Genomic DNA, 23,218 nt, shown 5'->3' with positions numbered 1-23,218 from the left:
AGGAATGCACCATCCTATTGTGTAGGAAGACTAGCAAGTATGACAGAAGACCAGTTTTGCGTAGCAGGGATCTCTTCAGTAAGCTACAACACAAAAAGAAAGCTTACAAGAAGTGGAAACTTAGACAGACTACTACAGTAGTATACTACATGAGTATAAGAGTATTGCTCAGGCATGCGGGGATGAAGTTTGGAAGGCCAAAGAGCAATTGGAGTTGCAGCTAGCAAGGGATGTGAAGTGTTACAAGAAGGGTTTCTACAAGTATGTGAGTAACAAGAGGCAGATCAGGGAAGTGTGGGTCCCTTATTGAAGTCAGGAGGCAACCTAGTGACAGATTATATAGAAAAGACTGAAGTAGCCCATGCCTTTTTCACCTCAGCCTTCATAGGCAGGTCCCAGACTACTGCAGCTGGCAGCACAGTTTGGGGACGAGGTGATCAGCCAACAGAGACAAAAGAAAAGGTTACGGACTGTTTAGAAATCTGGGCATGTACATGTCTACGGGGCCAGATGTGATGCCGGTGACCATTATCTTTGAAAACTCATGGTGATCAGAAGAGGTCCTGGACAATTGGAAAAGAACAAATGTAGTGCCCATCTTTAAGAAAGGGAAGCGGGAGGATCCAGGGAACTACAGACCAGTCAGCCTCACCTCAGTCCCTGAAAAAATCATTCTGCAGGTCCTCAAGGAATCCATTTCTAAGCACTTGGAGAATAAAGTGATTAGCAGAGATCCGAGTTTTCCATTTCCCATGGGAAAATGGAGAAAACTGTGTATTTTACCCTTTACCGTAGGAAAATGCGGATTTTTCATTTTACCAGAGAAACCTGTGGATTTTGCAGTATATGTACATGGCTGTCAGGCAGCCTAGAGAGCAGCTTCCGTGTGTGTGTGTGTGTGTGTGTGTGTTTGGGGGTGCGGGGCCAGTGATTGGACCAAATAATCTCATTAAGTTCAATAAGGACAAGTGCAAAGTCCAGCACTTAGGATGAAACAATCCCATGCACCAGTGCAGGCTGGGGGCTGCCTGGCGGGGCAGCAGGTGCAGAAAAGGACCTGGGGGTTACAGTGGACAGTAAGCTGCATACGAGTCAGAAGTATGCTCTAGTTATGAAGAAGGGTAACTGCATACTGGGCTGCATTAGTAAGAGCATTGCCAGCAGATCAAGGGAAGTGATTCTTCCTCTCTATTCAGCACTGATAAAGCCACATCTGGAGTAGTGTCCAGTTTTGGAACCCCCCTACAGAAAGGATGTGGACAAAATGGAGAGGCTCCAGTGGAGGGCAGTGAAAACAGTTGGAGGGCTTGGGCCCATGATTTCTGAGGAGTGGCTGAGGGAACTGGGCTTATTTAGTCCGGAGAAGAGAAGACTGAGAGGGGAGTTAACAGCAGCCTTCAAGTACCTGAAGGTTGGTTCCAAAGAGGATGGAGCTGGACTGTTTTCTCAGTGGTGGCAGATGACAGAACAAGGAGCAATGGTCTCAAGTTGCAGCAAGGGAAATTTAAGTTAGATATTAGGTAAAACTTTCTCACTAGAAGGGCAGTAAAGCACTGAACAGGTTACCCAGAGAGGTGGTGGAGTCTCCATCCTTGGAGGTTTTTAAGATGGGTAAATAAAGTCTTGTCTGGAATGGTGTAGTTGGGGATGGTCATGCTTTGAGCAGGGGGTTGGACTAGATGACCTGACATCTCTTTAGACCTTGATTTTTCTATGATTCTATGATTATTTTCAGTTGGTTGGAGGCTTGTGGTTACTTCTGCATATGCCTCCATATTCGCTCAGTTCCTTTTATGATGGTAAGGTGAGGAAAGGAGGGTTGTGTCCAAGTCAGCAATTTTCAACTAGGGTACCAGGGCACACTGAGGTGCTGCAAGATCCTATGAGGTGTGTTTCAGGAGGTGTAAAGAGATAGGTAGATGAGGAAGGCAGGCTCAGATTTTTATTGCCTGGCTGCTGCCCAGCCACTCTGCCTAGCCACTCTGCAAAGAGATAAGCAATGTAATAAATACATTCGTTTTTGAAGTGGGATGCTGTTCAATTCACAAATGTTATGGAGGGGTACCTTGGCTCTAATGAGGGTTGTGTTCAGTAAAAAGGTTGAGAATTGCTTGACTGACTAGGTTGTTTGGGCGATTGTATGAGGCTTACATTGTCAGTAGTACCCAATCTTTCTGGCCCTTTAGCTTGAGCGAGTGGCACAGGTTGCCCTGTGGACTAGATCTGGTCAGTGGGATTGGTCCGTGGGCCAGGTCCAGCTCAGGGGTGGTGATCCAGCATGTGGCTTGAGCCTGCACATTGGATGAGGTCCAAGGACCATGTGTCACGTTGGACCTGCTGCCCTGACCCTGGCCCTGCATGCACCACATTGTGTTTGTAATCTCATGTGTGCTAATTGGGCCCATGGCCGTGGCCCCTCATGTCACCCTGATCCAGCACAGAGGTCCATGTCATCTGGCCTGTAGGGCTTTGAAACTTGGGGATGGGAGAGCGGTGGCATCAGTAATTGCCACCACTTTCCCACTGCCAAATTTCTGGCCTTGTGGGCAACCCCATGGCCCAAATGATGTGACTCTACATACTGAATCTGGCCCATGGGCTGTACGATGAGCACCCTTGCTTTCCCCTGCTTTATTTTGTCTTTTGTTAAATAGATTTTGTTAAAAACAATGCTTCTACTTCAGGTACAGTATATGGATTTCCCTTCTTGGGGCTTTTTCTGCTTGCAAATGCATGAGGAACTCTTAAACGACTGGTGCCTAGTGGGACTTGCTGTCTACCATTACTGCTGAGTTGTCCCACCTGCTTGCTGTGTTGTCTCAGTTTGGTTTCTTTCTGAACAACCTAGCAGAGCCTGGTGGAGGGTGTCAGTACCCTAACTGTGATGTCAGGAGGTACTAAGCACACCTAGTGGCTGAGGTCCCATGCCTTTAGAGGAAGAATGAAATGCAACAGCCACCTAGGAAATGGTTACCAAGCATAATAATCAAGGATCACATGTTGGTCAATGTTACCCATTTCTGCAATTGCCCGGTCTAATGAGAAGATTGCAAAGAGATTCCCAGTCTGGGATGTAAGAGAATGTTTTTTTAACAGCCTTGCTAATAGGTGGAATTAACAGCAGCAAAATCAGAAGTGCAAGCAAGGATACATACCCTTGAAAAGGTTTGGTTTTGCAGTCGCAGGTGGCAGAATATTGTACACTTCCATGCGTGCATCTGTTATTTTATCAGTATTTACTCCACTCACTGATCAACCTCCCCCATTCCTGAGCTACTTGAAGACTTGCCTTGGCTCCTTTGCCTTGGAGGAGGATTTTAAACAAGGTAGACTCTGGACATTGACTCTGAGAGTTAACGGTTGGCCCAATTTACACAGAGAGGATACTGAGCCAGTTCTGATCCCAAATGTCTGATCAGTTAAAAACATGCAGTACTCCATTTTTCCTATTATTTTGTGTGCCAGTAAGCTGTTATGTTTTTCCAGCCCTGACCTGGCTGACGGCTATTGCAGGGGCATAGGATGGGCAAGATTTAATGCCGGCTTGTACGATTTAATGGGCAAGATTTAATGCCTAAATACCATGTTCTTGGTAAAGCTTTTATCATAACACCCCACAGTTCCTTAGCACCTTCTGCCCCAGGAACCTGCTATATTTGGCACCTGCTATCCTGTACAACCCCTCTGCTAATGTATTGGGGTAGCGATTATGATCCTCCTTTTACTGAGTAGGGGAGGATGATTCTGGCAAGCCACATACAGCAAGACAGAACCAGAAATAAAACCCAGGTCTCCTGATTCTAGGTCTTGCCCCTTAACCATAAGACCCTGCTTCCTCCCCTGTATAGAAAAGTGGCTGCACATTGTTGTGGGTAACTCATGCTGACGTTAGGAGCAATGTGAATTGTATACATCTTACACATCAGATTCTCTGTTTTATAAATGAAGAGAGGCTCCCCCCCCTTCCTTTGAAGTTTTCAGGCAGAACTTGCTGGTGACCCACTTTCACTAACAGTTCTCTTAACTAACCCCTGTACTCACTCGTACATTTTTTTTCCCTCTTCCACCCACTGTCTGTCTAGCCTGGTTTAAAATTTTTATATATGTACTTTTAAAAAATTGATTAGTTGGAGAGCTGCCCGTTCTTCTGCACTGTATAATAAGGATTTAGAAACTGCACACTGAATTCTGTATAGTGTAATTAAAACTGACCCAGATTTGGACCTGAGAATACCAGGACTTAGCCAAACTTGCCATGAGCTGAGTTCCGATGGCAGATGGGAACTAATGAGGACACACTGCACTCCAGAATTTCCCAGCTGCTTGGCCCCCTTTTTTGTACAAACAAGGTTTGGAGTAGAGTCCCAGTCTCAAGAGCGTGTTCAAGCAAATGTGCTGTACCCAGTGTCTTGGGAAACAAGGTGATGTGGCTTGGCTGTTTCAGAGTATTTGTAAGGCCTGAGCTCCAAAGAGCTTTCTAAGCTCAATCTAGCAGTAGAGCAGACACAGTTGTTCCCTGCTCCCTTATATCCCTGGGGTTGATAATGGTTTGTCTATCAAGCTTTGTTTGGATATCCCCCTCCCCAGTCCCCTTGTCCCCATTCCCAAACCAAGGGAGGCTTGACCTTCATTTTAATAGGTCACTAAAACGTATAGGCTGAGTCTCCCTTCAACCTGCCGGTCTCTTCAACCAGTTCAACGTCCTGGGACTATTCAGGCAGATGTAATTGAATCAGTTTGAAGCAGCTGTAGCTGGCATGTGGTCTCTCAGATTGCTAGCACCTGCTTGTTTTTTTGTAACTCACTAGAGCAAAAGTAGTGCCAAAACCAGCATTGGTCTTGGAGCGGATAAAACACTCCAGATCCTATATCCCATTCCGCTTCCAACCTAGCCACCTCATTACTGGTGCCTGCATTAATATTGTTGGTAGTGCTAGTAAGCAGAAGCAGGTTTATGCTTCTCCTCCTTCTCCCTTTTTAAACCATTGCATTGCCAATACAGACTCTCCTCTTCATCAGCAATAAGAGATGGCTTAATAGTGATCAGGTGCTCTGGGTCTGTCTGCCCTCCTTAGAAAATTGGGCATCTCATGCGTCGCTGTATCAAATTAAAACACATGCACCAAATTTATTTGCCGTTTTAACAGTCTTGCTGGCACAAGGAGGAGACAGTTAAATGTCTAACAAATGGGGAAGTGGTCCTGAGATGTTTTGTACAGTATTCCTGTTCTCCTCTAGTGGGGAGTGCATAGATTGGGGCAGCAACACAGTGAGTACAATTAGAGCTTCAATTTTACTAAGGCTTCAAAAGGGAATGTGTATCACTTGGTTGCCTTTCTGTATTGTGTGATCTATCATAATCAAACATTCAAATTAAACACACTGGTGCACTTGGTCAGGTACTGTAACAACACACAACGGGTGCAGTTTTTGGATGTGATATTATAAGATGGCACTTTGGAATGTTAATTTCTTTGATATATTCCTCTACTGACTCCCCATCACTTTCTGCAGCAAGTTTTATTCTCCTTGTCCTATTTTTTTTCTTATAAAGTCTCTGCTTAATGTTACTCCAATCCACATCTGTGGCAGGACTTCCTTCTCCTTCTCCCCGCACCCTCACCCCAGCTTTTTTTCCACTCTCTCCGCATCTCACACTCCTCTCTTTGTGTTTTCCATTTCTTAGTTTGCAAATCAAATTGATCTAATCTATCTGTCCTTTTAAAGTGCGGCTGGCTCTATTATCTGGTGGTGTTGGGAAGATCACATTTCATGATATAAGTGTAATGACATTCTCTTCCTCTGTCTAGGTAGTGTTTACATTAGGATAGACTTTTCCATAGCAGAAATCACTGTCATATCCTATTACACAGACTTGTTTTTTTTGTACTTTTAGATAGAATGATGGTGAATGTTGCTGTTCACAGCCATAGCATACAAAGGCAAATCCTCAGCTCCTTCAGAATCCTTAAATTCTGCTGATTTATGCTAGCTGAAGGCTTGGCCCACAAATTCTTCCACAGAATTTAAAATGAACTTCTCTCCTTTCAGTATACATATATTAGAAGTTATGGTTTGGCTACTGGAGTTTGTAGTGGGAGTAAATGTTTCCCTTGCTTGGAAATGAGGTATGAGGAAGCACTAAGGAGCTTTCTTTAGCTAACATATATATGCTATGTTCGGAGCAGAGTCACTTAGAAGAGCCAGGGGAAACTTTTACATAGTGTTCTTAGTTGTAGCTTTCCCAAAGGAAGGAAAATGCCATGTTACTATCCATGGATATGATGTATTTTGTTATCTCTGTGAGTGTTCTAGAGCAGTGCTTCTCAAACTATCTGATGTGGCAGACCGGCAATTTTTTTTTCCAGTCGGCCAGGGACCGGTGCCCGGTTCAGCCACTGCGTGCAACAGCGCTACACAAATGCGCGACTGGCTGTTTCTTTCTCTTTCCTCACCTCACACGACATGACATCACCTGAAGTGTTGGAATGTACGAACTGTGGCGCTATGACATATCAGTGTTATGCTTCTGAAAATATATTTCTTTCCTGGCAACTCGCTGCGGACCAGCAACCGGTGGCTCGCGGACTGGCACTGGTCCATGAACCACCGCTTTGAGAAGCACTGTTCTAGAGAGCTAGTCACTCCTTATGTAGTGTTGGAGTGATGTTGTATATGTGATGGTCCAGGAAATATGTAAGACGCAAGGATTTTTGGGGTGATGCCTTTAATTGGACTAACTGTATGGTTGCGATAGACTTGACTGGAATAAGTCATTTAAGATTACCCGTTTAAGACCTGAAGAAGGATGAATTGCATTTGAAAGCTTGTCTTAGTCTATCCCAACCATGCAGCTGGTCCAGTAATAGTTATCACCCACAGAAATCCTTGATTCTGGCATCACTCCTTACATGTTATTCCCATGTTCTGCATGGGTTCAGAAACTAGGAAAACTATATTTAAAGGGTTTGCCTTCAATTTAAGTCTTGTAAATTTGGCTAGATACAGATAACATAATGAAGAGAACCTTAGTGATGCATTTTTAATAATAGTTGAAAGGTAATAGGGAGTATCTTTCATAAGAGAGAGAACCTCTCCTCTCCCCCAATTCTTTACATCATTTTGGAAATGTGTTTCCCCTTTTCTGGCTGAGAGACATGTTCACTTGACCTTTTTTTCCAGGGAGGACACCCACCCCTCATTCTCTCCAGTATTTTTCATTTTGGAATTGCACAAAATTCTTAATAAAAAAAGCTGAGTTATTAATACTACTTCTTAAAGTGCTATGCAGTCTGATACTACCAAAGCAGCGAATACTGTATAAGGCACAGAACAAAATGGCAGTGATCAGTTCTAAATGAGGCAAAATTACCAAGGCTTAAACTAATAATAATAATGTGCCACTATTTTGTATGCTTCATGTTTTAGATACCCAACTGGAGAGTCTTCAGAGAATCTTAGTTATGTTTATTGTGAGTAGAGGAATGGTGAGGTAGATATTTAGTCTTAATTTTTCAGATGTGCTGAGTACTCTCAGTTCCCACTGACTTCTGAGAGAGCTGCGTGTATGCAGTAGCCTCAGAAAATCAGTCCTTTCAGAAACTAGATGACTGTAGAAAGAGAAAGCAATAGCAAACCATAGAGCAGTGTTTTTTGTGCTAAACTGATGGTTATTGAAAGACAACCAAGGCATAGGTATGCAGATCTGTCTCTTCAGATTGTCGAAGTGTCGCTAGCAGTCAAACAGAACAAAAAATCTGCAAGTGTTGCGGTTATCTGGAAAAAAAACAAACATATTTTGGGATAAGTAACTATTGTTAGCCAATACCGTATAATCCCAGAATGCTTTGTACTCTAAGCTCTACTGTGTGAAATTTAATAGTAGTTAAACTGTTGCAACCTCTGTACTAACCAACACATGCCTGAAAGACAGGAGTTATGTTCTTGTTGAAGTCTGTACAAGTTAAAATAAGATAAAGATATATTAAATATCTTTATGGTCCGCTAACTTCTGGGATTCAAAATAAAAGTATGTATAATCTGAAGTAATGCAATGGGTTATTTTATTCCCAGTGGAACTGAGAAGCTGAAGATGTAAATGCTGTCTGACTGCTCTCCAGATTAGTACTGTCTTGACCTTTCTGTACTTTGCCTATTTATCTTTGATTTAATAAACTGATTGAGCCTGATTATCTGACATCTTGAACTCCATAACTATCTAGCCCCAGAAGTTAACACTGTGTAGTGTCCCAAAAGCTTAATTGAGACTGTCAGTTTTAATACAATAAATTACTCCTACATATCCCTCTGCATTGCATGGAACCATCCGTTTTTAAATGTGCAGGCAGAGGCAGATGGGGAGGTGGGAAGGAAGGGGAGAGGTAAGGGGCAGGGGAAGCATGGCTGCATGGACAAGTCACTTGTCCCTGGTTTGTCCCAGTCCCTGGCCACTGTGCTGCAGCCACCCAGCAGGTGTTAGTGCACCCTGCTGCTGCCTGAGTGCCCACTAGGGCCACCACTGAGGCCAGGAGTGATTGCAACACCCCCCAGTACAGTTGTACAGTCAGCCCCGGCCAGGCAGGATGGGTAGGGGGGAAGGGGCAGGGCAATTGTCACTGTCTGGGCAGGTAGACCCATCTCCAGCTTGTCCCTGTCCCCGATTGCCAAAACTGCTGTCCAAGCTCACATGTGGAGCCACCATTGAGGCTGGAAGCAATCATGAGATGCCCAGCACAGTTGTATGGCCAGCCCCAGCCAAGCAAATGGGGCGGGGGGGAGGTTGGGGCATGGCTGCCAAGGCAGGTGGCCTTGTCTCTGGCGTGGTCCCCAGTGCTGTGGGCGTCTCATTGATCCAATCAGGGGGCCAGGAAATGAGCTTCTGCAGCCACCCACGCTGCCCGGCCTGGCTTCTCCTGGTAATGGTTGGGGATTGTGGGGGGAACTCAGTGGGAGCGGAGCAGGGATAGAGTGCTTCTGCTGCTGCTACTGTGTATGTGGCCCCCCAACACTTCTCTCAGTTCCCCCCTCCCTCCAACCACAGTGCCCTGGGCAGTCACCCACATTGACTACCCCTGAGGCCAGCTCTGCCCACAGTAAACAAAGGAAACAACAAAACAAAAGCTGCAAACAACGCACAAACAGATCCAGAACCTGCTGTCTTTCTTCAGACCTTGAGAGGGCAACCCAAGCTCTCTGCTTCTCCCCCAACACCAGGACCTCTCTTCTCTCTCCTTGCATTCTGTTTCTGGGGCTTGTCACTTTCCTTGTGCCTCTATCCTCATTTACTAGTCATCAGTTGTAGCTTGCTCCCAGCTTGCCTGCCAGCCAGACTGTTAACTGCTAACTACCTGCCTGTGGTTTTCAGCCTCTGAAGGCTGAGCCCGTCCTTACAATGTGTTATATTTTGAAATATCAGTTTAGGGAGTTCTGTGAAAACCCTTTATTTTGATGCAGTTAATCATTCAAGATTATGCAAGTAGTGAGTGCGTCTACACATGCACCCCACTGCACAGTTGGTACTGCACAGTCATTTAATTTTTGCCTTAGCACGTACTAAATGACTGCGTAGTACCCACTGGTACTGTGCAGTTCTGGCGGTGCATGGGTTGTTTCTGACCCTACTGAGCAGCAACAATGAGCTACTGTGCAGTAGCAGCTGTGTTACAGTTGGTGCCCACCGACGCTATATCTCTGTAGCGTCTCATGTAGACATACCCAGTGTCAACTTCTTGTCCCTATGGAGTAGAGTACTTTCAAAAGAAAGATCTAATTCAGGACCAGAACAGGGAAAGGATGACTTTGAGGGTACTAGAAGGCCATTAATAACCAGAAACTGAAGTGGGACTATATACGATTGGGCATGGGATACAGAGCTTTCTGCTTCAGGGTACCATTTGAGAACTATGTTGGTAACGTGGTGGAAGTTATCCCCATCTGATAACTTCCTTCTGGCCTCACCCTGAAGTATGTTGCTGGGTCTCTGTCCCATTTCCTATTGAAAAAAAAATTATATATGGCACAAAAAAAACCCCAAAACCCAACCAAAAAACCAAACAACCCCCCCTTACCAGCACAGCTGGCAGTTAATGTACTTGTTTGTAATCCTTGTGGTGGCACAGAAGCTAAATGGATGGTGGAGATAATTTATTCTTTCAGTGATGCAAATAGTTCCTTTAGAGTAGCCTCAGAATAGAATGAGAAGTCCATCTGGGAAGCTTGCAGTGCCTAATCTGTAAAGCAAAAAACTTTATTCTCTGGTCTTGAATATGTTAATAGCTTTTATTGAACCAACTACATTGCTGTAAGAGGTGCTAAACAAGCTTTTCACCTGAGAAAGCAAAATCAAGCAAAACCACCCGAGGAAGAGTGTTTGGGGCCCAGAAGCTTGTCTAACATCTATCTCAGTTGTGTGGTCCAGTTAAGGACGATCCCAAACAAATCCTGTTTCTTGTATGTTTCCTGGGAAATCATAGCTACAATACTTTAGCATTTCTTTGGATTTATTGGTCCATCGCTGAATTCATACACATATACACTTTTATGTAGCTTTGTACAAAAAAAATAAATCAAACAAGCACTGAACATTTTCACACTACAGAGTTTACAAAAGCACTGTTATTGTTTTAAGTAACATTTTTGCCAATCAAATGGGAGTGGTTTTGTATGCTGATACAAATCCTAAGGGAAAAGCCATAAAAAAAAGAAAAGAAAAGAAAATTGTTTTTAGTTTAGCAAGAGAGTTTGCAAGCAAGAATCCCAGCCCAAAGCCCTTGAATGCTACACTCTCTCCATTGGCCCAAACGCGTCCCAGAAAACAAAACAAAACAACAAAATCCAAACCCTAGTCTTGTTGGAATATGTAGCTCACCCAGACAACTTCTGCGTCACGGGGCATAACTCCCAGAATTCTAAGCTTGGCCTGTGAACTGAACAGATGGGACAGAATTTTAAATGGCCAGAAGCCCTTCACACATTGTATGATAATTTACTGGTGCAGTACTCCTTACTTAATCAGAAAATCTGTTATATGAGGTTGCGTCCCATGGAACCTATTTAGCTTAACGACAGCAAATGGTAACGGATGCTGCTTAATCGGGACAGCATTGCCAACATTTCTGCTTAATGGGGACACGTTTGGCTGGTGCCAGTGGGTTAAGTGTTTTTTAACCAGGTGTTTAATGGTTGTGAAATTCTAGATTCTAGTCTTTGAATACAGAAGTTGCCAAATAAAGGTGAAGAGAAGAAGTAAAGATCAAATGCTGTATAAGTCTTTTTTTCTCCTCGTATATTTGTTCCCTATAGCATTTCTCCTCCATTTTAAGTTGGGGGTTTTTTTTTTGGACAGCTTTTTCAAATGGCTTTTTCTCTTTAATTGAGACAACCTATTAATTAGAACAATAGGCCATTCACCAGGGTGTCCCAATTAAGAGGATTATCCTGCAATTTGAACAAAATATCACTTTGCATGGTAGCTAATGCCAATATCCAGCCCAGGCAGACCTAAAACCCAGCTAAATATGGAAATTTGGTGTTATATTTTCAGTGGGAAAATATTAACTTATGCTGTCACAAAATGACATGGTGTCATTTCTATAAAATACTCTTAATGGTTTGTCTCCTTGGTTCTTTTCTATGTCAAGGAAAGTCAGGACAGACTGCTTTACTTTCCCCTTCACTACTGGTCCTAAAATGGATCTTGCATAGGCTTGGGCAAGAGGCATTTGCATGTCTTAGGTAATGTGTTTTAAAATTCGATTCCAAACAAGGCAAATATTTTATAACAAGTTATCTGTTCAAATTGGATCTTAGTGGGGAGTGTAGATTTCCTTTTGACCAGATAACTTGGCACAATGGCCATGTCCTAAAATATTCTTTCAGTTGTGAAAGATTCTACTAGGTTGAAAAATGTTCTGTATATTTGAAAGGGAACTGTCAGTATCTTAAAATTTGATGAAAGTGTATGACCTGCCATTGTAGCTACAAAAAGCAGACAGGGGATGATGGAAATTTTACTATTTCTGTGTGCAGGGCCAGAAGTGGTGCAGGATTTTTAAAAAGCACTTAAAATTGTCCTAGGTATGCTCGTATTGAAGTCAACTGGGATTTTATCATTGATTTCAGTAAAAACAGAATTAGGCCACTACTGCTTTTGATAATCCCACCCTTAACATCTAATATAAAATGCAATAAGACAGCTATGTACAAAAAATGTAGTTTATAAAGGCAGAAATGTATTCATATACATTACGCAAGAGGCACAAAATACTTTGCAGTGGGTTCTTTTGCTTATAGCAATTTTACACCCATATAATTCACTTGATTTTGTTGAATTAGTTCATATCAATAATAGTAAAGGAGAAGTAGTTCCAGTTAGCCGAGCACTGTAGTCTTTAACTAAGATTTCTTATGTTAAACAAATGGATCTTAAGTTCAAGTTTCAGACCTTTATCGTTGGTTTGAAGGCATATTTCCTGTAGGCTATGAACAGACAATGCACTTGTCCCAGGATAAAGCCTTTTTTCCTGGCATTATACAAAAGAACATGTCCACTGTTTCGGTTCAAGCCCTTTTGAAGCATGGTGGATTAAATGTACTAACACTTTTTCCTGGGACTTCCTGTTGTATGTCCATATGGTTATTGCTGTTCATTCCAGGGACACACCTGCCAGACTGTATACTTTCACTGGCCACCTACTGGTGAAGGAGCAGCAATGTAGTTTAAAAGAATGATGTGTAAATGACTGTGCCACTCCTGTTTTCATCTGGGTCAAACCCTGGGACAGTTGGTCCTGGGCCAGATGAGACATCTGTTTATAGCCATAGAAAACTTTAGCGCACAAACCAACCAACCAAACACCCCTTTCAATGTTAGTAATTCAAGAAAGGCAGGGTTAAGACCACTTCTCAAAACAGGTGTAGAGGAGACAGTTTACAAAGTGATGATGAAACAAATTGTGGTACTTTACAGTACCTGGAATCTTGTCACCCGGTGCATTCTGAATTGTATAAACTATTTTTATGTAGGACAGAAATACTTGTGCTGGATGTTGACCTGATGAAAATGGATGAAGGCCATATAGAGGCTGTCCCAGCCCAGTCAGCCAACTTAATTTCTGCTGGTGGTATTTGATTTATTGGCACTAACAAGTGGAAGGGTACCTTATGAGTGGCTTTACTGCTTGTTTTCTGAAAAATCCCAGAGTATAAATTTGTTCAAAAGGCACTGTCTGGAGGATTCTATTTTGTCACCCTTATGGTTTAATATATATATAGGGCAAATAAAATTAGGAAGATTTAGTTTGCAGTGTCTTAGGTATGCAAATGACAACTAGCTTTGTATTCCCGTATCTTTCATTCCTACGAGGGCATTGGGCTGATTTGATTGGTGTTTAACAAAGTTGGTCACCAACTAGTTGAGACTCAGCCTAGGCAAGAGTGAGTGCTTATGGAATTAGAGAAACAGCTGAAGGAAGTAGTAATAAAAATATGTGGGTATCTCCCTCTCTTTTTATATAATTGAGGCTAGGGGGTATTATATCTAAAAAGTGTACCTGCTCTTTGTTTCCAGGTACATTTTTGTAGAATTTTTTCCTGGATTTCCACATGCTTCTGGATGTCCAAGTAGTCATAGTTACTAGCCATGCTTTTTATTATTTGCCCTTGGCAAGAAGGTTGCAGACTTTCTTTCTAGGTGTGGGACCTTGTCTTTATCACTTCAAGGCAGAAGTAACGTAATTAATGTCACTTAAGGCTAATTTAACATGCCACATAGAAATTGTCCCTGGTGCTGATTGTGGCAGAGCATCACTCTTTTATGGTGTTTTTGATCAACAGCATATTGCACCCATGCTGTGCAATCTCTACTGCTTTGTCAGCTGACAATTAGGTGAAGTTTAAACTGTTGACTTGACATGAAGCCCTAAATGTTTTTCTGGATCCCATCTACACGATAGGAGCTTGTCTTCCAGTGCGATATCATGGCAGCCATTATTATCTGAGGCACTCAGTGCAGCAACCCAGTGGATTTAAAAAGATGGAGCTGCAGGCAGGGCATGATGCCTTTGAGAGCCATGACACTGGAACTTCTTTCTTTCCCAGATCTGTTACCTCCTTGTCTTAGTGAACTTCAGGATAACCTGTCTGGCTCAGATGTTTTTTTCAAGTGTTTTACTGAAGGAGAATGGAAGGATATAAAGGTCTGTCTTTTTTTTTTTAAGTTGTTTTCTTTTTTTCTCTCCTGAGGAGTAGTTGACATATATGTTCATGGTAGAGTTGTTTGGAAAAAAAAAAAAGCAGAGGGGAAAATATAAATGGGAGGAAGAAATTTCCCCCTTTTAAAAATTAATGTTTCAAATTGTTGACCAAATTCAACCTGTTTCAATTCAGCATTTACTTTTGAAAATATTTTGTGATGGGCTTACCCTCTAGTGAAGTGCAGCAAGGAGAAGTCAGAACAAAACCTTTCCTGTGATGCTCTTTTTTTCAGACTTAGGCTTTTACATCTCAGTCTGCAGGTTTTGGTGTCATTCATTCATGTGAAGCTGATGAGGGAATTAACCCCTGGCTTCCTGTTATTAGATAGTGCTGATGCCCCCGTTGTACCTGTTAGGAGATCCTGAGCAGCCCAGATTATAACAATTCCAAATCATAACCCTGGATCAAACACTACCTACTGATGTCTTTACCAAGAATAATCCATTCCCATTGTTCTAATTGGCCCACTCACAAAGAGAAGTACAGTGCTCGGTAATATATTTCTGTAGGACCAGACCCCACAGTTATTCACTGGCTCCAAAGTGGAACTTCCTTTTCCCATTACTAAGCACATGCCACTCCCCTTTGGTGTATAAAATTCCAGAAGTATACCACTGAGAACAGGCTAATGTTAAAGTGACATTGTCATGCTGGGTTATGGGTGACCGCTAGATCTGGGGCCACTTGGGGATTGAGGTGCCAAACAGGGTTTGGAGGAATGAGCAGATTTGAAGGACAAGGCAGGTCAGGAAGTCAGGAATCAGTCCGGGAGCAGGGTCTAAGAACAATCCAAATCAGTACGTGGAGGGATCGGGCAGAGAATGGAGTAAGAGAGCAAGCTGGGTCAGGAAACCAGGAGATCAAGCAGAGCAGAGTCAGAGCACTAGCTGGAGGGAACAGCAAGGCAGTCTGGGATCAGGTTAAGCCCTGTTGCCTGGACACTTCCTATTCTGGGTCAGGGCTTTATATGAGGGCAGTGGAGGGTTAGATGACCCTGGCTGGTCACTTTAGGCCCAATGGTGGGCAGAAGGCTAGGCTTTGCTGGAGGCTCTAGGACAGCCATGACCAGCTGGGGTGACCAGATGTAGGCTGGCAGGCTGGGGTGAGTAACCATGGTGGTCAGGCCAAGGCTCCAGGCTGAGAAGGAGGCATTCAGGTGATTTAGGAAATGAAGGGACTAGTTGTCAGATAAAACTAGTAACAATGGGTGCAGTTTGCTGCTCACCTGGGGCTTGTCAGGGGCTGAACATTAATATGATTAGTATACTAGTCAAAGGCTCCCTTCCCACCCTTCCTTCTGTGTAATTACAGTGCTGTTTACACATGCACTGGATTCTCAACCAAGCGGTGCAGTGGTATTTACATTGTGAAGCTTTTGGAGGGGAGCCTGTTAGCATGTGTGCGTGTGCATGCATGTGTGTGTGTGGTTCAGGTGGTGTACGCACAAGGGTCCCTGCCCTCTTTCTGTCTCCCTGTCTCGCCATATAAGATCTTAAAAACCTTTTCCTCCTTCTCTTATAGGGAACTAGAGGGCTTGAGACCTCTTTTATGTCCTGCATTGACTCTGACCACAGTCCTTCTGTGCTCTCACAAGTGGAGCTCAGCCCTGCTTTCCTTCCTGTTGATTCCCAGTCAGCTGCATGGTAAGTTTCATTATCTCTGCTCAGTGCCACAAGGTAAAAGTCCTGACAGCCGCTGTGTAAAATCCATTAGTGCTGGGTGTGGATGGCAGACTACTGGATGCCCATCAAGGATTATTCAGTCATTTCCCAGTCCGGCTGTAAGGAGAGGGTGGTGGTATTGAATTAGCATTGGAGCTGAACTTCAGCATAGATTGTTATAGGCATAAAATATGAACTAAAATATGTGACAGAATTAAATCCATCAGTTCTAATAAAGGAAACAGTAGAAAGCAAAGAAATCTTGGACCCTTAAATCCCATTAACCAGGCCAGAGAGAAAATGTGTTAAAAGGGAGCTGCTCTGTATCTTTTTTCATTGTTTGATGAAATAATCTTTTTCACCCTTTAAGTGGTGTGTTTAAAAATCCTGGTATTTCTGAAACAAAGAGAATACACAGCCACCGAGCTAGCTGGTTTTTATACCTTCCTTTTCTGAGTATTGTCCTTCAGTACAATACAGAGCCATTTCTTTGTTCTTGCAAGCTAGCAGTTAAATTGTATGTAAATGTATGCAAATTAGATGCTGTCTAATAAAGAGAGTCATTAGATGGAAGAAATATTTAGTTTAGCAAAAAAAGAAAAGAAAAGAAAGCAGGTGTATTTTGCAATAGAAAATGTAAGATTGCAAAAAACCCCTCAAACTTTGGGTGAAGATTTCTAAAAAAGCTATTAAAATATTTTCTAAAAGGTCTACCCTACTCTTGGTCTTTCTGTGTGTGTGCAAGAGGGGGAAGAGAGAGGGAAGGAGAGATTACACACAAATGCACAAACTTGTATATTATACATTATACAGGCCTATATTTAGACACATGCATATACACAAATATTGGGCATGGAGATGATATAAATATTGAGCACAAATAGTATTTATATATAATATTTTTGTAAAATATTTATATCACCTCCACATATGATATGTAAACTCATGCATGCAATTATCAATTTGTGTTTTTTATATGCCACATATGTACAGGCGACATCTATGTAGTAAACTAATGTTTGACTTAGCAATTTATTTATTATACATTTTGTCTGGCTTACCAACATTCTGTTAATTAATCAGTCTCTCCTGGATTTAGTCTAATATTGTACGCCCTAAAAAGCTTCAAGCTTCCACCATTTTAATGATTTTTCTTGGTTCCCTTCAAACGTGCTGTTTCCTAAAAATAATCCTTTCTTGAGTGATGGGCAACATTCAGTCCTTTTGCTGGGTATAAAAAGACCCAGCTTAAAAGCCTGAAATCTTAGCATCCTAAAATGCTAGGGATTGGGACCTTTGCACCAACAAGAGGTGGAGAAATTTATAGTTGGAACATGCAGCACTCCCCAACCCCTAAACACTGTTAAGTAATGGAACTTCCATTTTTCCTTTTCCTAGAAACTAAAAGGCTATTTTTGATCATTTTGATAGCTTCTCTGAACTCTACCATTTTAGCCTGGGGACCCAATCTTGTAGTTATTTTGCTTGAGCAGATCAGCTTATGTAGGGTTGGGTCCTCACTGTCTAAAGGCACCTGTTGTTTTTGTGATCAGTTATCATGGTTCAGGCAGGTGAATAGATATTTGTGCTATGACTAGTATTTCTTTTTCATGGCAAATTTGAAAGGCTGGAAGTATATAGACATATATGCATATGTGTATAAAATATATGTATATAGAAATAATGTTGTTTAAATATTTACATATAAAGCCAAGGGATTGGACTCCTTCCCAGAATTACTGGAACTACCTTCCCCAGGAACATTTGGACTTGAATAATCTTGACAGCAACACTTTTCTTCTGAAACTAAACAACTTGCGAAAAGAGTGACTGGCTCTGGACGGCTTACTGATCACATGGGCTCTTTTTCTTATGCTGTTGTAGGGGCCTCCATGGTTGGGATAATATATTTTTAGTTAATTACACTAAGATTCCTTTTTGTTGCTCTGTTCCCCCAATGGCTTCATCTTGGTTTATTTTACAAGGGAACATCCTGGGACTGGCAGCATGGGAGTACTTTTTATAAACGTTCTAGGATATCTGGCATTGAGTATCCTGGGAGACAGGGGCCTTCTTAAATGTTTGGCCAAAGCCATGCAGCAGTGAGAGGTTTCACACAGTTTTCAACCAAACCAGTCAAAAAACTTAGCAGAATCTTTATATTTCCGGGGTTTGGTTCAAACTGAAAGCAGGGGGATTCAAACAGGAATGGAAACAGAAGCCACTCTCTTATCTTTCTATAACATGAGTTTGTCGCATGGGAGATGAATTGTACCTAAAGAAAGGAAGGCTGGCCAGGAGGTTAAGGGCATTAGTCTGTCACTTGAGAATGCAGCTGGAATACTGTGTCCAGTTCTGGGCGCCACAGTTCAAGAGGGATGTAGAGAAGCTGGAAAGAGTCCAAAGGAGGGCCACGTGAATGATTAGAGGTCTCGAGAACAGACCATACAAGAAGAAGCCGAGGGACGTGGGACTGTTTAGCCTGGGGAAGAGAAGACTCAGAGGGTACTTGGTGGCAGCCTTTAAGTATATAAGGGGCAAACATATAAGGGGCTAGGAAAACACCTGTTCACCAAGGCACCCCAGGGGAAGACTAGGAATAATGATCATAAACTGATAGTGGATTGCTTCAGATTAGAAAAAACATCTTAATGGTTCGTGTGTCCAGAGTCTGGAATAGACTCCCCCCAGAGGTGGTACAGTCACCTTCCCTGGGGATCTTCAAAGGATGACTGGATGCACACCTCGCTGGGGTCATCTGACCTCATCAGTCTTTACTGCCTTGAGCAGGCGGGCTGGACCTGATGATCTCTGAGGTCCCTTCCAGCCCCTAACTTCTATGAATCCTGGGTTTACTACCTACCACCAAACGAGTGACCTTGGGAAAATCATTGGATGCCAGCTCAACAAAGGTAGTGAAGCACCTGAGTATCTTTGAAGATGTTTCTTTCTGTGTCTTCATTCCTTATCTCTAGAATGGGTGAACAAGTACCACCTGACTTTGTAGTGAGTAATGTAGACTGTGTATGTGCCTGAGATGGATAAGGGTGCCAGCTCTGTGACATGGAGAATACCATACTAAGTCAGACGGATGGTTTATCTAGTCAAGTATGCTCCAACAGTGGATGTGATCAGCTACTTCAGAAAAAGCCTGAGGTGGACAGCTGTAGAATAAGCAATATTTTTGTCAAAGATCTGAAAATAAAAATAAAAGAGTAAATATTCTCAATTAGTTATCATGGCTCGGGATGGTTGTTAAAAAGAGTTTTAAAGAATAAAATATGCGGCACTAAACTAATCCTGGTGCTAACGAACAGGCTGGGGGGCTAGCAGCTTTTGATATTACCTAGTGCTTATTATTGTTATTATTATTATTTCTTTTTAATTATGCAAAGTGCTAATCAGTTTGATTATGCACAGTGCTAATCAGGTTAATTATGCAAAGTGCTAATCAGTTGTTCTCTAAGCACACGAGGAGAGCAGAGGTTCTGGCAGTGAATGGTGGTACTGGATGGGGGTAGTCACGGCAGTCATTCCTTATTAAGAGAAGAGTAGGTGAGATGACAGAGAGATTTTTGTCTCTTTAAAAAAAAATATGGAAGGAAAAAGTCATGAGGATCATGGTTCTGGAAGGGCAACGTCTTCTCTCTCAGCCAGGCAGGGGTTTTTTTGTACTGCCTGGTTGGGTTAGACAGTATGTGTTAGACTTTTAGAGGTTACCACTTGAACCAGTGAAAGAGAAAGGGGTGCTGTTGCTGGAGGACAGCATGAAAGAAAGTCTTGTCATCATCCAAATTATCTCTGGGGTGTTGGAATCCAAAGGCTTTCACTTGCTTGGGAAGCTAAAAATATTAAGGGAGTCCACCCAGCTATAAGCATCTCTGAAGCATGCATACTCAGAATGCTATGAGTGGTTCTTGGAAGACCGTTCACATTCTGTGTTTTCTCTAAGAAGAGTGTGCAGGAGAGGATTATCACCTGAGCAGTCAAAACATATTCTGTTAAGTAACATATCCACAAACTAAACTGTGTCTGAAAATATTTTAGGTGGGTCTTAACAAGGGGTCTTGCCTTACTCTGTAGTTGCTCTTCTTACTCTGTAATCATGGGTGAGTTACACATTTGAGTAAACCAGAACCTCCCCCTCTGCTGACAATTACTGCTAACTATTGTGCCTGATAGCTGACTGCTTTCTGCTCATTTTCTTTCATCTGAATATATCTTGCTGCTAATGTGAGGGTTCCTGTTCACTGTAGGTCTTGCAACTGGAACACAAGAGCAGAGAGTACTTGCAATTGTAACGTGTTGGGAAATGTATTGAAGATATTCTGGCGTAAACAAAAGACCATTTGATTATAATGAATTGAATACTTGAAGGGTCGAGCAGTAACAATATAAGGGAAGCAATGCTTGAAATTAACCATTAAAAATGGTTACTTAATGGGAGTGGTGCCAGATGTCCAAGTATATTTAAGCCCTGCCTTCCAAGTAGATTTAAAACAGGAATTAACATCCGCAGTTTATAGCTGAAGTTTGTATTTGAAAGTGGATGTACATTTCCTTGCTATTGAGTGAGCACCACCGACAAAACTATTACCATCTTAAGGGAAGGAATCTCACTTGGAAGAGAAGGATTTGCTGCCCATTAACTGGGCTTGCCCTGTCTGTACACTTTCTCTTTCCTTTTCTCTCTCACAAGCCTTGAAAATTACCATTCTAATATTAGGAATATGAAGTTCCCCATGCCACATTAGAGTTCATCATTAGGTTTGAGATCCTGACTTTGAAGAATAGTATGTTTACTGCAGAAGAAGGTGAAAAACTTTCTACACCGTGGCTGCTTGTATAAATACATTACGTGAGGAAGAAACATTCCTTTCTGATGCTAGTGCTAATGGACCAATGTTCTGAAGCAGAGGTTGACTTGACAGCATATAGCCTAGGGGCTGGAACTAGCTTGTGGAGCCCCTGGAACTGACCTGTGGAGCTGGAGGGCTTTGCCTCTGCCCGTGCCTGTGTTAGGGCTGGGCAGTGAGGAGCTGTGCTAGGGCTACGAAGCTGGAAGCTGTACCCACACTGCCAACACTTCTCCCTGTTCCCTGGCTGAAGCTTGTAGGGAACTGAGCTGGGGCTGGGCAGGTTCAAGCTACACCCATGCTGCAGCCATGAGGCAGGCAAGGCAGGGGAGGGGAGTGGCAGCAGTGCAGACTTGGCTTTCAGCTGCCTTGCCCTGACTCAGTTCCCCACCAAATGGAAGCTGCATCTGAACAGTAGCTGGGGAGCAGGGAGTGGGAACGAGTGGTGACAGTATGGACAGCTCCCAGCTGTCTGGTTCTAGTGCATCTCCTCTCTTGCTGAAAGCTGGGATTGTACCCCAACTAGGGAGCAGGGGCCTGGGAGAAGCAGTGGCAGTGTGGGCACAGCATAGGTGCAGGCAGCTCTTCCTCTCCTTGCCTCCCTGTCACATCTCATAGGCCACCAAAGTCACCCAACCTGCGCCAGACTGGAGCCAGCTGCTTATAAAGGTTGCTGGCCCTTATCCTAAAACATTAAGTTTCCTTATAACAAGATATTCAGGGGTTGATCCCAAGTTGAATGGAAAGACTCCCATGGACTTCTGTAGGACTTGGTTTGGACCCTTACAGAAAACCAATCACTCTAGGTGTTGCATATCCATTTATACCAGTTCTGACGTTGGCCTTGTGGTTTGAGGTAGTGAATTCCACAGGCTGACTACAGATACTCTGCTGATATTGTTTGGTTTGTTAGCTGTGGCTGTGGTATGAACTTGCTTCCTCTGTGTTACTTTTGCTGAGCAACATCCCATCCTCCATGGAAGAACTGTATTTTTAAGTCCTTTAACTCTATCCATTGATAAAGGGTTTCTACTACCCAGGAAGGCAGTTCCATCTTGCATAACTTAGTTGTGCAAGCAAATCTATCTGATGGGTGTGAAATGAGTCCACTGAATTTGTCAGCATTCTTACAGACCCTCGGTTACTGTTTGGTGTGATATTCAGAGGCCTGGTTGTATACTTCTCTTGAACTGGCTTGGCATACACAGCCTCCAGTACAGAGAGTGAATGCTTTCTATGTAGGGTAAAATTATCTGAAGTGACTTTATACCCTGGCTACCAGTTCTTTTGTGTTGATTCCTACTTGGCTGGTAGCTTTAGATGTTTTTTCCCCCATATTTTCTGCATTAAATGAGCAATTAATTGTAGCAACTTTGAGTACAGAGCTTTTCTTTTCCATGATATGTATATAACTGTGTTTCAGAGATACAATTCCCTCTAGGTTTAGGTAATGTTAAGCATATTGATACACAGAGAACAGCAATATTATAGCCATCAAGCATAAATATTGGTAATGACATTGATGGCATTGTGTACACATTATTTATGGAAGACAAAGTAGCCAGTTTGGCACAGAAGTTAGATAAGGAATTAGCTTGTGTCTTTATGAAAGATATGAAACTGAGACACTTGGTTTGTAAAACAGTCACCCTTGAAATTTGGCTTCCAGCATCTGCTTAAGGGGAGAGGGTATGGCCTTGCCCTCTTCCCCTCACGCTAATTCTGGATGGATTTTCCTATGACATTTAGCAAATGCTTAAGCTGGCAACATTAGGCATCTATAGCAATAAAACATTTTCTGATCACTGAAGAATAAAAAAATTAAACACTGCTGATTACTGACTGACTAGGCTAGAGACAGTAAGAGCTGAAGGCACTTTAAGGTAAAGTTACGCTGGTCAGGAAGCAGCAGTCTCGGTTCACTGCAGCCTTTGAATCCCACATTTTGTATGTCAGAAAGGTTTAACCTTCCCTTAGATTTACAGGCAGCTGGATTTTCCCAAGCGTCTGAGACTCTGTTCTCCACTCCTCCCTCATCAGTTCTTTGATGAGACACAATGGGAGAGTGTGTAGTCAACCACAAGAGGAGGGAAAAGGGGAAAAAAAATCTTATTTGCTCATGTGAAGCCACTGGCATCATGCAGCCTCAGAGGATGCAGATGCTCACTTGGGTGCTGTACAGTAAGCACAAGTGGCCATCGGAGAAGTTGTGGATTATCAGTTTACCTTCCTTTTGCTAATTGGCTTTCTTTGCTTTATGGGAGGGGAATTGGTTTGAAAGTTTCCTTTCTATCCCCTGTTATCATTCAGAGCTCTGCCAATTTGGTTTTATAACCTCTGTCAAAAAGGAGTTAAAGTTGTTGTATTATAATGCGTGTTTTTTCACTGCCTCTAAGCAAGGAGCTGTGGCAATCCAAGGCTCCTAGTGAGACCAGTAGCATAACCCAC

At 42.7% G+C, this 23,218-nt stretch overlaps 1 protein-coding gene across 35 annotated transcripts in view; it reads left to right on the top strand.

Moving 5' to 3' along the window:
* ZBTB20 (zinc finger and BTB domain containing 20) overlaps window positions 1-23,218 on the top strand; it is a 621,054-nt gene that overhangs the window by 127,066 nt on the left and 470,770 nt on the right. For 26 of the 35 annotated variants that reach the window (XR_003093196.1, XM_025199644.1, XM_025199640.1 and 23 more), the window contains 2 exons: window positions 14,098-14,195; window positions 15,775-15,896. The exons of 3 other annotated variants lie outside the window; for them this stretch is intronic. The gene's annotated coding sequence lies outside the window, so the exon portion shown is untranslated. The remainder of the gene's footprint in view (window positions 1-14,097; window positions 14,196-15,774; window positions 15,897-23,218) is intronic. 6 more of the 35 variants (XM_025199647.1, XM_025199634.1, XM_025199627.1 and 3 more) reach the window with 1 other exon arrangement.

Source organism: Alligator sinensis, unplaced genomic scaffold (genome assembly GCF_000455745.1).
Source record: "Alligator sinensis unplaced genomic scaffold, ASM45574v1 scaffold343_1, whole genome shotgun sequence".
NCBI classification, from domain to species: Eukaryota; Metazoa; Chordata; order Crocodylia; family Alligatoridae; genus Alligator; species Alligator sinensis.
This window is presented reverse-complemented; position numbering and strand designations above follow the sequence as displayed.